We start from the raw sequence: 18,308 nt of genomic DNA on the forward strand, positions 1-18,308 counted from the left end.
TTTTGTTAAAACTGGTAAAGTCAGGATTTTAGAATGAGTCAGGGTATTGAGAACTCATGCCATCATGACTGACCAATCACGTACAGGTTTTCCTGAAAGATGCTACATCTTTGTGTAGTCTGCCAATAATTAGGGTATAAAATAATGTCCTCACTGGATGGGGGCTGGCTTTTCTCAGCTCAGCTGGCTTCTATGGGTTAGGTACGAGAAACGTCCCGGGAGATTGCTGAAGGGGAGGTGCGTCCGAGAAGATTCAGGGGGAGGTTTCTTGCTTCCACGTCATATCTTGGCACATCCGGCCACATTCCTTTGAGGTCTGGTGAAGGGCGGGCTGTCTCCCTCCTTTTTGCTTTTTAGGCACAGAGATGCACATGAGCAGCAACAGATAGAAAGGCTCTTTAGATTTAGATGCTAAACTTTAAGTTTATGTTTTGACTAATTAATTAGGTCTAAAAAGATTTATTTGTTTTATGCATTTATTTCTCTTAATGGGAGATTTTTGCCAACTATTTAATTATTGATTAGCTTTGCAAGACTATTTTTCTTAGAAACTCTTTAAGAATTTTGACTGATATTTTGCGCCACATTTTCATAACTTCATATAATGCTTATATGCAGACTGTAATGTGTTCTGTATTATTGATATATTTCCTGTTCTCCAAATTCTGTAACCTGATTGATATTTTACTAATGAATAAAGGGTCAGAGAAAAATTAACTTTTGACTAGAAAATAAAACCCTTTAAAATACTCAACAACTCTCTTTATTGGCTTGAATAATAAATTGCATTTTTGACTGTTCAGGTTTATTTAAGTCTCCTGAAGGTAATACATGGTGTGAAGAGCCCAACACCTTTTGAGCGGTAAATTAGAGGTAGCATGAGGGTTTTGCATTGAGAAACTACCAGAAGAAATTACCGCCCCATCAAAGGTAGATGCCGGGGAACTAACTAGGAAAGTGATGCGTGCAGTCTACCCCTCCGTAGTTAAGTGACTAGATTCGGGATCCTTGGAGGAGGAAGTCCTACATAATTGTGAGGTAATCCTGGGGAAAACAAATGAATTACTAACGGCTAAGATAAAAAGTGACCGTCCCAGGAAAACAGGATGGTTTAATCACAAATGTACGGCAGCACATAAAAAATTGAAAACAGCCCTAAAAAAAACGAATAGAGATCAAGAAGAAATAAGAATGTTAAGAAAGGACTACAACATAGCATGTAAAGAAAGGAAAGCCGAACTAAAACAAGGTTTATGGGACCAACTACATGAAAGCTCCTTAGACAAGAATAGTGAGGCATTTTGGAGAGTGGTAAAAGCTCCATTCCTACTAGATCGCAAAACCCTTCCAACCATTGAAGTGGCCATCGAGGGATCAGTCTGGGTGGAACACTTCTCGAAAATATTCACGAAGGGCCAGGAACTAGAAGGGGCCGAGACAGTATCTAGTGATAGCCCCTTGATGGAGGCTTATCCCATAACGTCAGAACTAACCATAAGTGAGGTTCTGCAAGCGTTAAAAGCATGTAGAAACGGTAAAGCCCCGGGCCCAGATGGGGTTCCAGTAGATTTTTTCAAATATAAAATAGACCTATGGGCCCCCACACTGACTAGGGTGTTCAGGGCAGCACTGAAGACCGGTCTGCCGGTATCCTGGACCAAATCCATCATGGTACCTATATTTAAGAAAGGAGACAGGCATGAAGTGTCCTGCTATCGTCCGATCTCTCTGCTGGACTCGCTAGGCAAGGTGGTGGGGAGAGTAGTGCTTGAGCGTTTACAGCAGTGGGCTTACGATGGTGGGATCCTATCTGATCTCCAGTTTGGATTTCGGGAGGGTTTTGGGACGACTGAGCAAGCCCTAAATTTATCAATGTTGTTCGGTAAATACGTTTGTGCAAAGCAGGGCAGGTTATACATGGTGTACGTTGACCTGTCTGCTGCTTTTGACTGCGTTTCCCATGCAAAATTGTGGTCCGTCCTTTTAAATTTGGATGTTGAGGCCCCGCTGATTGGTTTCTTGAGGGAATTATATTCGAATGCCTCTGCAAGGGTACGTTTTGGTGTAAAAGGCGAGTTGTCTGAGTCATTTAGGGTAGAGCGTGGCGTCCGGCAGGGTTGTGTCTTGGCCCCCTTTCTCTTTTCACTTTACACAAATGGACTGGAGGTGGCTATGGTGAAGGGGGGCCAGGACCTACCGCAAGTCAGAGACCGCCCGATACCCGCTCTACTCTACGCAGACGACGCCGTGATACTGGCCCGCACCCCACCTGAACTACAGAAGGCTTTGGATAGGTATGCTACTTTTATGGGAAACCTTGATCTGCGAATAATTATAAAAAAGACATATGTAATGGCAGCAGGTTCAGGGAAAAAAGGGGGTAAATATATAATCCTTGACAAAGAAAGACTCGAAGTTACTGGCCAATACCCCTATCTGGGTATCATAATTGATGATAGATTAAATTGAAAACCCGCAATTGAGGCAAGGAAACACCATCTAATGCGAGCAATTGCTGCGCTCATAAGTTTTTCACAAAAGTTGGGAAAAAGGCCACCCGTAGAATTGTTACATATCTATAGAGCCAAATGTCAAACGATAGCCCTGTATGGGGCTGGATTGTGGGGACATACCAACACTAGCTCCTTACAAGTAGCAGAGAATACTTTCTTAAGATTTTTATTATCGGCACCTAAATGCGTTTCCACGTTTGGGTGCCATGCCGAACTGGGGATCCCGTATTTGGTGGATTTTTTTTTTCACAACGAAATTTTATTATTCAATTGAGTTTAAGCAGAGCAAAAGGCGTGGTTCTCCACAATCAGGAGAGCGCCACCAAACATTGCAGCATAGTATACACTCATTATAACAATACCAAGGAAACGGAGAAGAAATCAAAGTAAGGATCCCCCTCCCCTACCCCAGTCCCCCCCAACAACGCCCAATGCCCAACTCCCCCACTCCCCTCCCCTTATCCCACCCTAACCCTATGCACGTGCAGTAGACACATAGTATCATCGGTCGTAAGGCATGACACAGTAAGGAGGCACTCAGGTACCTCTGTCTATAGCTCCTCTTCATGTACCACCGGGGGATCAAGAAGCAGCCCCCTGCACTCCGCCCATCTCTTCCAGATCTTAAAGTGCTTATGAGGGCAGCCTCTCGCCTCAAACACCGGCTGTTCCAGTCCCATATAAAAATCTAGACCGGCCTTCCATGCACACAGGGGGGGGGGCCCGGACACCCTTCCACGCTCTGGCTATATCTCGCTTGGCCACTATTAGGCCCAGTAGCAATAGGTGGCGCTTGTAGATGTTCCCACCTACACCCTCGAGTATGTGGAGTAAGCCCAACCGGTGAGTGCGCGGGAGGTCCCATCCCAAGACCTCAGACAAGCAATTCCATACGCCCCTCCAGAATCCAATCAGTCTAGGGCATGACCACACTGTATGCAGCAGTGTACCCACAGCCGCGCCACACCGCAGACACTCCGACGATTCAATAGAACCAGCCTTCCAGAGCCTCTCTCATGTATAATAAGACCTATGCAGGTACTTGAATTGGATGAGGCGAAGCCGCATCGCTATCGCGGTTCCACGTGGGGACTCCAGGGCCTCCCTCCAGTCATCTTCATCTAGGGGACCTATGTCAGCCTCCCAAGCTGCTTTCAAAGGTAGCAAGGTAGAAGAGCAGTGGGTCACCATCGTCTGATAAATGCGAGAGATCTTCTTATCACCAAGGTCCCCCATGAATACCTTGGCTTCAATGGGGCTAAACTCAGGGAGCGAGTCGAGGTTCGCGACACTGGGCGTGAGTGCATGCCGGAATTGCAAGTAGCGAAAGAACTGGGTCTGGGGCATACTGAACTCAGCGCTAAGGTCCTGGAAGGACTTTAAAGTAGTCCCGGACATGACCTGTCCCAACGTTGATATCCCAACTGCATCCCAGCCATCAAATCCCGAGAGTGTCATCAGGCCGGGGAGTTGACCATTATGCCACAACGGTGTCTCAGCAGTTAGCCTACCCCACCAACCCATACGACGTAACGCCTGCCGCCACACAGCAAAGACTAGTCTTGTGACGCATGGCAGTGCCCGCAGCAGCCGGGCCGAGTAGAGCACCGTGTGCAATGTATGGTCGCCCATCAATGAGCGTTCCAGGGCATATGCCGGGTCTCCTCTGTCGCCATACCACCACTCGTTGAGTATGAGCAGCTGTGAGGCCTGATAATATGACAACAGATCGGGGGTGGCCAAACCTCCACAATACGTGGAGAGGAAGCACGTCTTCAGGGCCACTCTGGCCGCGCCCCCAGCCCACAGAAAGCGACTCAGGGTAGAATTAACTTGTCGAAACCACTGGGGAGGGATGGGATGAGGGTAGTTCTGTAATTGGTACAATAGACGGGGAAGAGCCACCATCTTGAATATCGCCGATTTACCAAACATGGTTAAAGGCACCCGAGACCAAGTTTTTACATCTTCTTGAACGTTATCCCACACAGGTACGATATTACGCTCCCACGTAACACGGGTGGATTCTGAAAGGAACACCCCCAAATACTTCAAACCGTCGGTCACCTGCCGTAAGTCTGCCGCCCAGAGGCCCACCTGCGCCTCGCCTCCCAGCACCCAGAGGGTAGATTTGCCTAAACTCAAGCAAAGACCTGAGACTTCTCCAAAAACTCGCATAATTTCTAACACTGGGGCCCCGAGCGATCCAAGTCAGTAAGAAAGAAGAGGACGTCGTCCGCATACAAGGCAATCCTATCAAAAAGGGTTTCAGACCAAACAAAACCCCGGAGCTGTGCGTCTATGCGAACCCAAGACGCTAGAGGCTCCATGGCTAGAGCAAACAAGTACGGGGACAACGGGCACCCCTGGCGGGTCCCCCGTCCAATGGAGAATACCCCCGACGTGGCCCCAGCGACCCGAACGGACGCCGTGACGTCTGTATAAAGCAACGAGATGTACGACAGGAGCACCGGGCCCAGGTTGAGGCGAGACAGGAGCGTGAAAAGGTACGTCCAGCTGACAGAATCAAACACCTTATGAATGTCCGCTAATAACAAAGCCGCCTCCTCTCCCAGGACTCCCATCGCGTCCACCGCCGCTTGCGCTCGCCGGATGTTGTGTCGCGTCGCCCGATGGGGCATAAAACCTGCTTGGTCCGGATGGACTAAGTCCGCCATATAGGGGAGTAAGCGATTCGCTAGTGCTTTTGCTAGAATCTTGGCTTCTATATTCAGTAACGAGATGGGGCGATAAGAGTCGTGTCTGTCAGGGGGTTTGCCCGGTTTTTGAAAAACCACGATTTCGGCGTGGCACCAGTCAGGTGGCAATCTGCCCCGCTCCCGTGCAGCTTCCAGAGTAGAACGGTAATGGGACCCAAGAAGAAGCTGGAATTTCTTGAAAAATTCACAAGGGTAGCCATTCGGACCCGGTGCTTTACCAACATTGAGCTGGCCCAGTGCCTCCCCAAGTTCCTCGGCCGTAAGTGGAGTATCTAGTTCCTGCCTGGCCTCATCAGACACCGCCCGAGGCGGCAAGTCATCAATAAATTTAGCCACATCCTCAGCGCGGAGACTGTCTCGTGGGGCATACTGTGACCGAAAATAGTCGGCGAAACTCGCTGCAAGCTTGGCCGGCTCTGTAATCGTCACTCCGTCCTCAGCAGTGAGGCCCGGCAGCGTGATCGGCTGGAGACGCTGCTGACACAACCTATGGAGCATGGTACTGGACTTGTCTCCCCACTGGTATATCCTGCTCCGCGTGGCCAGCCACGCCTGTTTAGCCTCGTCCATCAAGAGAGAGGCATAGGACTGCTGCGCCTGGAGAAGCAGCCGTACCGCTACCTCATCTCCTCCTCCCCGACTCTGTTGTTCTAGGTCTTCCACGAGTTTAGCAGCCGTAGTGGTCGACTCCCGACGTTTACGGCGGGCTTCAGCACACCACGCAATATCCACCCCCCTTATAGTAGGTTTCATGGCCTCCCACACTACTACAACGTCCATATCATCTACTAGGTTTTCCCGCCAGTAGTGTGCAACAGCTTCCCGCAGGTGCTGGACATAAGAGGGCTGCTGGAGATGCCACGAGGACATCCTCCATCGGAAAGGTTGCCTCTTTGTAAGCAGGTCTATCGTGACTGAAACTGGGGAGTGGTCTGAGAGCCCCCTCGGAAGCATCGCAGCGCTGCGCACCCTACTCAGACAGACGGCAGGCACAAACACATAATCCAGTCTCGAGAACGAGCCATGCACTGCAGAGACATACGTGTATTCGCGCGCTGTCGGATGCAGATATCGCCACACATCTACCCATCCTAATCCCTCCACCATGGCCTGCAACCGGGTAGGGGAACTTGGAGCAGGGCCAGCAAGCACTCCCCGCCGCCTCTGACGGTCCACACTCACATCCATCACCTCATTCCAATCTCCTCCAATCACCGCCAAGGACTCCGGGATATCATCCCACACCGTAAACAGCTTCTCGGACAGGGCCCACTGCAGAGGGGGGGGGCATACACACTCCCAAATACAACCGGTTCCTTGCCCACCATGCCCTTAACGAATATAAAGCGGCCTTGAGGGTCAGCCCACTGCTTTCCATGGACGTATGCAACTCTGCGTTGTACCAGTATAGCAACACCCCTAGAGCCCCTGACGAACCCGGCATGAAATACCTGATGATATCCAAACCTCTGCAAGCTAAGTACCTTAGAGCCCATCATGTGAGTTTCTTGGAGTAGGAGTACATCCGCGGCCTCTCTCTTCCCCCATCGCAAGACTGCCCCCCTTTTAATTACATCCAGCATCCCCCTGACATCCCAAGTGATTATTCGTAGGGACTCCCGGGAGAGTCTGTGAGGTAAGTCTGCCATAGTCAATCGAGGTCCAACATGACGGCCCCCCGTGCCATCTCCTCACACCGTGAATTTCTTCCAGGTCTTTAACAAACAGCACGTGCATTTCCCCTCCCCACCCGTTCCAGACCCTCCCAACAACAACAGGAACTACTCTAGCACACCCTACAGCTTCGGTTATCACTGGTCCTACATGTCCTACCCCCAACCCCTGTCTCCAACACCCCCCATCCCAATACCTCAGAGAACATTGAAGTACCTGTCGCGGCATGGGCCGCCCCGGGCCCAAAACAGAGGGCCCAAGACCAACCATACCAATGGATCCCAACACCCCTTAAGAACTGCAATTCCCACCCTTCCCCTAACCAACACCCACTTTGCGTGGTAGTCGGAGGCCCTATCTAGGCACCCCCAGACCCCTATCCGCCACCACCATTACGAGTAAACCATCCCCAAGTACAAGCACTATGAACATCGTCCACATTTCTAGGGACGAGGCCCGGCCAAGGACCCTCCGGCAGCTCAAGTGTCCCGCAGCAGCGCAGTGTCGCCCATGGGCTCACGAATTGTCTTCGGAGTGGTCGGACGCCATAGTCTCACTGGCACAAGTCACGCTGGCTGAGACGGATCTCTTCCTTGACCTGGACCTCCGTGGTCTGTCCGTTCGGGCCGGCTGGCCCCTCCGCTCCTGCGACAAACCTCCAGGGGCATCAGGATTTAGACCCGGCTGGGCATGGGGTCTGATCTGCACAGATTCGTCAGTCCACCTGAAAACATCTTCAGGAGAGTCGAAGAAATGGGTTCGGGACTGATACACAACCCGCAGGCGGGCCGGCTATAGCAGGGAATATTGGATTTCTAATCCACGTAGTTTGGCCTTAGCATCCAAGAAGGAACGACGCTGCTGCTGCACTAACCTGGTATAGTCAGGGAAGATCATGATCTTCCGGTTCTCGTACACAATGGAGTCTCTGGCCCTCGCCTCGCGTAGAATCACATCCCGATCATGATAGTTCAACAGTCTGGCGATTACAGCTCGGGGTCGTTCTCCCTCCGGCGGTCGCTGCGTTAATGCGCGATGTGCACGTTCAATCACAAAGCAGGCGGAAAGTGCCCCCGTGGGGAGCCAGCTTTCCAGCTATCCGGTTAGAAACTGCTCCATATTGTCCTTTTCGCATCGTTCCAGAAAGCCAACAAAGCGTAGGTTGTTCCTACGTGCGCGACCATCAGCATCTTCCACTCGGGTCGCAAGGGCCTTCTGAACGTGTTCCATCGCGGCCATTTTGTGTTTCAAAGTACCCACATCATCCTCGACCACCGAGATCCTTGACTCCATCTCGGTAATTCGGTCCACGGCGTTCCGTAGGTCTTGTCGCAGCAGGGTCACGTCCGCACCCACTGCCCCAATCTTCGCGTCCAGCATATCTCTGGACTGGGTGATCGCCGCCATGAGTGCCGCGTTGTCCGGTCCTGCTCCTCCACCCCCGCTGGGAGCTCCAGACCCTCCGCTGGGTCCGGTAAACTTGTCTATGGGCCCTTGCTTGGGCGGGCCGCCACCTCCCCTAGTCATAGCCGCGTGAAGCTGTAGGGGTCTGTATCAGGAGGCTCCACAGAGGGGGGAGGGTTCCTACCACCGAAGAGTGGTCCCGCAGCCCCTGAACAGGAAACGGCCTCCAGCCAGGGGTTTATGGAAATTGATCACCAGGCCGTGCCCTCCTCACCCCCGCTTCCGACTGCTCCGCAGGGCACACAGCGGACCACCCCGGAATCACAGGTCTCGTAGGTCCCCGGGCTTCCTGACTGCCACACCACCAGGCTCGCCAATGACAATCCAAGTGAGGTACAACGTGGCCCACCGGCTGTCCCTGGTAGGGTCTGCACCCCCAATCGTGATAGGTCCAATGGGTCACCCCAGAAGGCGGCTCAGCGGCGCCCCCCACAACCTTCCGCCACTTCCACCGGCACGGGGGCACCCAGACCCCTCCTGTAATCTGCGTCGGTTCTGTGTGCAGCCGGCCCCGGGAGAGCGCGAAAACCCAGGCCCCGGCTTACCGGCAAGGATGCAGGCCTCCTCTCTCCCCAGGTTCTCCAGGTGCGTCCCAAAATCGCAGCGAGGCTGATTAGCACCCAGCCGCTGCACCCTGGAGCCGCCGCCGTTCAGGGTCAGTCAGTCAGCCGTGTGGTCCGCCGGCTCGGTCGGATCTCCCCAGCCACTCCACTGCTGCCGATGACGGAGGCCCCGAAAATCGAGGTCCCAGTCTTGCGGCCCCAACGTAGGCCTCGTCTCACTCCAGCCTCCTCCAAATGCCAGAGCAGGCACCCACCATAGCCAGATGGTCCCTCCAGTAGCTCCTCACTCCGCCCGGAAGAAGGGTTCCGCCAGTCCCCGGGGGACGGACATAGGCAGGTCGGCGCGTCGACTCCCCGGCCGGGGAGCTCCAAACTCGAGGTCCCGGCTTTTCCCCGGGGACTAGGCCGCAGACTGCCGCCGCGGTCCTCAGCTCCGCCAGCGATCCGGGAGCACCGAAGGGCACACCGGGTGATACCTCCTGCCCTCTGCACTGCTCGCCAGCTGTTTGGGGATCAAAACGGGTCTGGAAGCCAGGATTAGTAGTCGGATAAAGAACGGGCCGGTGGGAGCTCTAACAAGCTGCGTCCACCATCGTCGCCCGCGTAGCCACCGTATTTGGTGGATTTAGCGAAAATACAACCGCTTTTACTATGGCGTCGAATTTGGACATCAACAAAAAATTCACTTACTAAGCAAATAGTGGCGGATTGCATGTCACTAGACTACTCACTCAAAATTAGTTGGCTTAGGTATGTGAAAAAGCTCTTGACCGACATGGGGCTTGGAGACTACTACTCCGATCCCGACAGGATTTCTGAAAAATATCCAGAAAGGAATTGAAAGTGAGGGCACTGTCCCACGTAGAAGAGCTGCGTATCGCCACAGAAGCAAGAAAAGCTTCCGTACAACACTCAATGGCGATACAGATTACTCTTTCCATTCAGCCATATTTAACATATGTCCTATAACAATTTGAGCGATTTCTGTTGGTAAGATTTAGATTTAACATCTTCCACCGATTGGTGGCTTTTCCGGCCCAAAATATTTGGGACCAAATTCTATTACCTTGTCCATGTGATAAAATATCAGAACAGTCAACAATCCACACTGTTCTGTTCTGTAAATACTATGATGTCCATCGTAAGCTTTTGTTGTTGCCGCTGTTAAAAACAATGGGCTCTAGAAGATGTCGTCCAGCTCTGCTGCGACTGCAATTTCTAGAGTCTGAACGGATTTGCAAATACTTTGTGACATTTCTGAAATGTATTTTTAAACACAGAATAAATCTTTGATAAGTTTTTATCCCATGGAAAATATATGAATCCCAGAAATTAAGAATACTGATGCATCAGCTAGCATGGCACAGTGTCCCCTAATGTCTCGCAGGGATATCGTGCCCTTTTATGAATTGTAACAAATCTTTTTATATTGATGTATAATGACGTTTTTTATTGTGATATTGCTTTTATGGTTTTTTATGTACTTTAAAAACCGAATAAAGAATTAACTAACTAACCCCAGGGGGCTATATAAGTCTGTGAGAGAGCCACACATTTCCACTGCATCCAGACACTGCTTCCTGCCATTCTTCATCCCCAACTGCTGCTGTTCCTGTCTCCTGGATCCAGTGATGGTGAGAACTGAGAACATCAGGGCCCGTCCCTTCACCACAGAGGAGCTGGGGGTCCTGGTGGACGAGGTGCTTTCACAGTATGGGGGGCTATATGGTGCTCCAGATGTACTGCTAAGTGTTTCAGAGTGAAAGTTTGAGAGTGCAAAGAGTGCTCACATGATGTTGCTCTGCAGAAGTATGTGCCTGTGAGTGCAAGTTAATGTGGATGCATCCTCATTTTTCATATACCATGCTCCATACATGGCCTAGTAAATATTGCACTTGAGTATTTGGGGAGGATGGCAACATTGACATTTCTACAGCCTTTCTTCAGCAATACAAAGGCAAACGTAGGTCTGAGACTGGGTAATGTAAATGTGTGATACACTGCCTAATATGCTGACTTCATGTCAATGGGGTGTGTAGCCTTATTTCCACAGATCCATGGCTACATTTAAGGATGGGAGGGACATGCAGTTTTTTTGCAGCCATACAGTAACACTGCTGGTTTGGACAGTCGAAGTCAGAAAAAACGTTGCCTGTGCTATGTGATGTCATAGTCCATGAGGTTTTCACATACTCATTTGTGACTTTATACATGTATTTAGTCAGGAGGGTACTGAAGAATGTGTGTACATTTTTTATACTGCCCCCATGGATATGTGTGCATTATGCACAAGATTAAAATGGCTGATTGTAACACTCTTGGTGGTAATGTTGCAGGGATTCTGCTCCTACACAGAACTGTGCACAGAGAACAAGGACCTCAGTGAATTGTGGTGTACCAAAAAAACTTACCTTAGTGCCTAGAAACCCTAACCAGCTAGCATCGGTGTCACATTAGATCTTCGTCCTATAGCAGGAGAATCAATGATTAGACAACCCAGTACATGCGACTTAGGTTATACTCAGGAATGGTGGGAAACAAGAATACTCTTTTGTTATACTCTCATACCAGTCCACAACAGGAGTAAATAGAGACACGAGCAAAGTTAAATATTTATTTTAACGACGTGCTCCAACATAAGCAGACATACGATTAGAAATAATATGGTCAGCATTGTTACAATTCCATAAAACACAAAAGGAGAAATCATATTACAATGATGGTGAAAACTGGTCTTATAGTGCCTAGTATTACACCCTCCCTAGATAGGAACTATGTTTTATAAAATATAGACGGTCTCTTAGGTTTGTTTGGGGGACCCCATACCTCCAAGATCAGCAGGTGTGAATCACATCAGCATCTGCATAGGCTCTCTGTCTCTCTGGAAAAATGGGCTTCATCCAAGTGTCTGTAATCATGCTTACAGTGCATTATTAAAGGCGCCAGAATCACGTTGGCTGCAGCTGCATATAAGTTATGGCTAAAACATGAGCCGATCAGCCCGAACAACAGCTACCTTGTTATGATAATCTTGGAGGCTTTAGCACTTAGTATGCAGACTAGAGTCACAATATAAGTCTAGGGATGCTGAAAACAAGCCATTCTCATGTGAAGCATTTCACGCAGCCTAACTTACAGCAACAGTTATATGCAGTGTTGTGTGCAAAAGCAACAAAAAGGTAAAATGGCATTTAAACTTCTAATAAGCCTATGCTAACATAGCAGTGTGAGTAACAAGGCCCAGCCCTCACTACAGTAATTCCTCCATAACACATCAGATAAATGTAATTTGGAAATATCATCCTTCCATTGTTTTCATTATGTGTTCTGTCTCGCATGTACATGCACTGTTTGCCCTCTCATATTGTACATGCATGTGAATTTCTGATGGCCCACGCTTCACCTCAGTGTGAGTCACCCTGGCCTGCACAGAAGCTGCCCAATTTTAAAAGGACCCATCAGTAAATGTACTGAGTGAAACATATGTGTTGTCCACAACCCTATTTCTCGATGACCTATCTTGGGCCTGAGGATTGCACAAGACAGGCCTACACGTTCTGAGAAGAGTGTGAGAATGGAAGATCATGTCCCTAAATGTGACCTCCAATACAAAGTTAGCCATTCACTGGCCAAGGTCATTAAGGGGTATGTAGTGTTGGACACAATGAGTCTGCCCCGACACATCATTTCAAATGCATTGTATGTATTGCTCATACACATACTGCATCACAGATGAGGGCCTTCTTCACAATGGTTTCTGTGCGGGCACACTGCATGTGTATGAGATGGCCAGGTACTGTGTCTATCATCATACATGTATACATTTCTATGAGATTATTTGATGCAAATGTACTAAGTGTCATGCTGTATGGGGTCTGCTCAACATTGGTGTGCTATGTTTTTTCATGCTCCTGTACTGACACACAGTGATACATAACAAAGTGTCACTGAAACTTCCTCTTCTTGTCTTTTATGCATGCAGCTTAACGTCCACCAGTGTAGGAGGGCCATTGTACCCAAGGTGCGGGCTCTGGGTGTCTCCAACCAACGACACACACACTGTCACTAGAGGTGCGATGACATCTGCCGGCTGAGCAAAAACGTGGCAGAGATGACGCTGGGGTTGCTCCCTCGGACTGGAAGGTTGGCGCGTAGGAGCATGACACCATTAATGGCCCACATCTTGGTAGTGACACAGCCAGAGCTGGATTGACGTTTGAGGGCCCATCAGCAGCAAGTTGGGGATGAGTATTCTGTGAAGGGTGACTTTGGGTGTGAGTGACTGCATGTATCCCAAACCTGAGCCAGTGCGGAGCTCAGTGATGTTTCTAGTGAGATGCAATGGCTTGTAAGTGGCCTCTGTGTTGAGTGCAGCAGTCATGCATTTTCGCTACATGTACTTCCTGGTGTCTTTAATACAATTGCCCTTGACATTGCAAGATGAGATGTGGCCTTCTGACATCTGCTGCATTATGGGTGTCACAGAGGATTGCATAAAGGTTGCACATGCAGACTGCACATGGTGGTGGGCAACATGGGTGTATCATTTTCTAATTTTATGCTTTGCTTGCATATGATGTTTGTGAGTATGGCACTATACTGAACCTACGTCTCTGTCTATTGCAGCATCTACCCAGGGCACGGAAGGACAGGGGACGGATGTACGACATTACAACGCATGCTTTTACCACGCATGCTTTTACATCGCAAGTTTTACAACGCTTACCATTACAACGCATAGTGCTTTGGGGCGCTGGATAGTGAATTATTTAATTTACTATTCCAACTCCAGTCCCCGTGGATAGTAGGAAAGGTGTTGGATAGTAAATTAAATATATTCCCTATCCTAGAGCGCCCCCCAGCGCAATGCATTGTAATGGTTTGCGTTGTAAAAGTTGCGATGTAAAAGCATTGCGTGGTAAAAGTTGCGTTGTAAGTGATGTTTCCCACAGGGGACAGACACCAGTGGTGAAGCTTCTGGCATGATGCTACACATGAGCTCACTGACACTGATGTGACCAGCGCTTCGGAGGGGGACAGGAGTGCCCTGGAAGAATCATGCCCGGAAACACCAACCTCAACATCATCTGACTCCAGCGGTGACTCCTCGATGGAGTTCGAAACCTGCCTCTCTTCCACCACACATCGTCCAGTGGCCACCCTCCCGGCTGCTACCACTAGTACTGTCTGTGCCAGCAGCCCTAGGAAGGGTAGAGTGTCCTCCCCCCCCCCTGCACTGCTGCCCCTGCCCCTGTCTTCCCTGCTGCCTCAGTGTGGAGGCGGTGGACCTTTTGCGCTAACTGTGTGTGGGTCAGGTTGCTCTCCTGAATGCCTTCCAGGATCATGACAATAAGTTTGCACGGGTAGTTGCCTACATGGAGGGCATTCATTCGGACGTGGGTGGTCTACACAGAACTGTCCAATCTTTGTCCTTCACAGTGACGGCAGCCATTCAGCTGTCAGAGGCTTCCCCCTAGTTCCAGTCCCTTCAGCAACCTCCCTGCCAGTGGCACCACCTGACGAGAGTGCCCACACGCTACAGCCCTCAGGCACCAAGTCCTCCACACGCAGCACACAACAGATGCACTCCCAGTGGTCCAGAGCACAGACACCATCCCCAAAACACAAAACAGGCACACAGGTGTGCAAAGGCAAAAGCCCTTCACGTGACACTCAGGGGCATCAGGCCAAGAAGCAGGCCTCAAGCTCATATTCATCTAAATCACCACCATCCAAGGGCACGCCCATCCCCACACCTGCTCCCAAAGACAAACAAACAGTTGCCCTGTCTACTGTGAACCTGGTGCCGGCAAAAACTGAGCACAAACACCTCTCTAAGACAGATTCACCCACAACGTCAACTCCCATCTGTGAAGCTGGGACAGGAGAACAAAGTGGGGTTTTACCTGTTAGCGGTTGATCCTGATAGTATTTGAATTACAGATTATTGCCAGGCTGAATTAGTGTTGCAATCTTGTTCATGGTAATCAAAAAAGGTCCACCTCAGAAAAGGTCAGTGTGTACCTTGTTGTTGATGGAATACACACAATGTGGTAAAATACCCCTCACACACCAAAAGGGCCCTTGGTGTCATGCTTCATCATCGGGGTCTTCCCGCCCGGCTGCCGGACGGGGCAGTGCTGCGACAAGCGACTACGCTGGAGCACCTTTTAAATGTGGGTGCTATGTGAGTGAATTGGAGTGAGTGTCAGTAGGGTCAGGGTGATATAGAAAAGTGATGTTAATAAATACCTGGCCTAGTGATAGAAAAAAATATTTAATAAACACTGGCTGGTATTGTTAAAAAATGTGGTTTCGGAAAGGGTAAGCGAGTTAATGGGCTTACTTTCCTGTGCGGGTCAACATGTTGCGGGGCGTCATGCCCCTTCGTCAGGACCGGGGTCAGATCCTCCTGTCACTCACTAATGTATTTCCACAATAAAAAGTGTATGTACAAAGTGGTGTGATGGTACTATTATTTATCAATGTGTATCGATATATATTTTATATCTATACAAATCCCTTGCTAATGCTGAAATACTGATGTAGTATGCTTAGGAAGGTAGGGTACAATGCCCCATGAGCCAACTCTGGACAGAAGGGTATTTGAGGGTCCAATCAACCCCCAGCCTCGTGGTGCTTCCTCCTCCGTCCGTGGTTTCCGTGATGAAGGGGCATGACGCCCCGAAACATGTTGACCCGCACAGGAAAGTAAGCCCATTAACCCGCTTACCCTTTCCGAAACCACATTTTTTAACAATACCAGCCAGTGTTTATTAAATAGTTTTTTCTACCACTAGGCCAGGTATTTTTTAACATCACTTTTCTATATCACCCCTGACCCTACTGACACTCACTCCAATTCACTCACATAGCACCCACATTTAAAAGGTGCTCCAGCGTAGTCGCTTGTCGCAGCACTGCCCCGTCCAGCAGCCGGGCGGGAAGACCCCGATGATGAAGCATGACACCAAGGGCCCTTTTGGTGTGTGATGGGTATTTTAACACATTGTGTGTATTCCATCAACAACAAGGTACACACTGACTTTTTCTGAGGTGGACCTTTTTTGATTACCAGTACCTTTGCAAGAGGAGGACGTGCCCACCTCGGTGCCACCCAGCACCACCTCTTCCTTCCCTCTTTTTGATTTCCCTAAGCAATCTTGTTCATGCCATGACCCTAGTACTTAATGTAAAAGTTGTACACCCTGTATTATTCACCATGGTCCCTGTTAAAACCGTACACTCTGTATTTTACATCATGGTCCCTGTACATTCTGTGAGTTCAGTACATTCAGTATCATTCACCAGATATTTACTTTAAAGGTAGCATTGCTTGTTTAATTTTAAAGGTAGCAGTGCTTGTTTATACAGGTAAAGTCCTGTTCATTTGATTGTGCTTAGTATTGCCGCTATACACGTGGGTCTTATGGTTACACCCTGGAATAACTGCCAAGCAGATTCACCTGCAGTTCACAAGGCACGTGTAACGCTTGTGTGTTCAAGCGCCTATAAAAAAAACACCCGCTTTCCAACGGTGCTTCCCTTCGTTGCCTCACCGCTGGAACCTTCGCTCCCATCCCCGCAGAATTAGAAGCCCCGCTGGAACTTACCTGGATTGGCAGCCGATTTCGGACCTCCTCCGCACCTGTTTCCTTGCAAGGAATTCTTCCTGGTTCCCCAAGAGCTTCCGGAAATCATCCTTCTCCTTCCTGAAGTCGGCGGCTCTCCCGAGTGCATTCCTTAAAGCCTTGAAAAGAAAAGAACACGAAAGAGGTTATTTTGAAGCTTGATTACGGGTGAATTCTGAAAACAAAGTTAAAAGACTGACCTTGAAGCTCCGGTAAGGTTATTTAAGCATTTTAGTACAACGAAGGATTACAACTGTTTAAAGCTCAGATGAAGGATATTATTTGGGCTTTGAAACTAAGGACTTTCTGAATACAAGACATTATAGCGCTTAATGAAAGAGACTTTGTTTTAGCACAGCTGTGAAAGAAACACAGTGTTCTGAGTGTTTTAAATTCATTTAAGGCATCCAAAGGAAGGTTTCCTTGTGAACATTATATTTAAAGCTCCTAAAAGACAAGTGTTAATTAGGAGATAAAACGAGTGGTGTGCATTGACAGCATATTTGGTTCTGTGTTTGTTTTCTTCTTTTATTTTATAATTCCAGAACCCCTTTTGGACACATCTTCTCTGTGAACAAAAGGTATGATTAAAATACTGAATACCTAGAGAATGCTAACATTTTAATTACTAACAGAACTAATCTTGTGGAATGGAAAAGTATTTTGAAGTGACTTTTGTGACTTTTAATGAAAGTAACTGTTAATAAATATTATTTATTTGAGGCCCTCATGAGATTAACGAAAGCATTATCAAACGAAGTGTGTGCATGGGCTCTCGTAGATTAGGTAGGTCATTAATCCCTTGGATATTATAAAGATAACTAAGAATTCTTTACCTATACTCTGTTCTTATTTGAAGATATAAAAGAGGAGGAAGGCCCAGAGTCACTTCTAGATTAGAAACTGTCACGCGACTTCCTAAAAGAAGGAGTCCAGTGTTTTATTTGTTTCTCTTTTCAATTCCCCTTTCCCCCAGGGATCATTCAGACTGACAGGAATTATTATAATTTTGTTAGTTTGATTGGTTCAGAGAGGAATTTGGAACACGCAGCACCAAGGAGGAAACGATCGGAGACTTGGAGATTCTGGTGAGTGACATTGTGACAGAAAGCGAAGCCACAAAAACCTCTCTCCCTTGTTTCCTTTTTGGTTCTGAGACTCGAAACCATGGATACTGAACAATTAATGCAGTTAGTTCACAAGTTAAATGAGGAGATGCAAGAATTAGGAGTGGAGAATCAGAGTTTAATACAGGAATTAGATAGAACTAGATCAGGTTTTACAAACGGGAGGGATCCTTTAGGCAAGACTGAAAAACCCATTCTCTCTCCTCCCACCTTTGGTTCTAGAACCTTTTCTCCTAGGAACACTTCAGGCGAAACCACAGAACAACAATTACAGGTTAATGTAATTAACCCCAGCCCAGTCCCTCTTGCTAACCCAGAAAGATTCACGGGAGATAGCAGTCGTTATTCAACTTTCATGAGTCAGTGCCACTTACATTTTATGTGTAAACCTCAGGTGTTCGCTAATGATACATCTAAAGTAGCTTTTATAATCTCATACTTCGGAGGAGTAGCAGCCAATTGGGCTATGCTTTTGGTATATTCTAATGATCCCCCATTGCATAATTTAGTTAATTTTAAGACAACTATGTCTAGTCTATTCGCTAAACATGTCTTTATACAGGCCTTCGACAATGAACTTGTAAATCTCCGTCAAGGAACCAAGGATTTGTTAACA

At 48.5% G+C, this 18,308-nt stretch overlaps 1 long non-coding RNA gene across 1 annotated transcript in view; it reads right to left on the minus strand.

Moving 5' to 3' along the window:
• LOC144818568 (uncharacterized) overlaps window positions 1–16,634 on the minus strand; it is a 259,488-nt gene extending 242,854 nt beyond the window's left edge. The window contains exon 1 of the long non-coding RNA XR_013607136.1: window positions 16,548–16,634. This is a non-coding gene — a long non-coding RNA (uncharacterized LOC144818568). The remainder of the gene's footprint in view (window positions 1–16,547) is intronic.
• Between the last annotated feature and the right edge of the window lie 1,674 nt (window positions 16,635–18,308).

The sequence above is a fragment of the Lissotriton helveticus genome, chromosome 2_1 (assembly GCF_964261635.1).
Source record: "Lissotriton helveticus chromosome 2_1, aLisHel1.1, whole genome shotgun sequence".
NCBI classification, from domain to species: domain Eukaryota; kingdom Metazoa; phylum Chordata; class Amphibia; order Caudata; family Salamandridae; genus Lissotriton; species Lissotriton helveticus.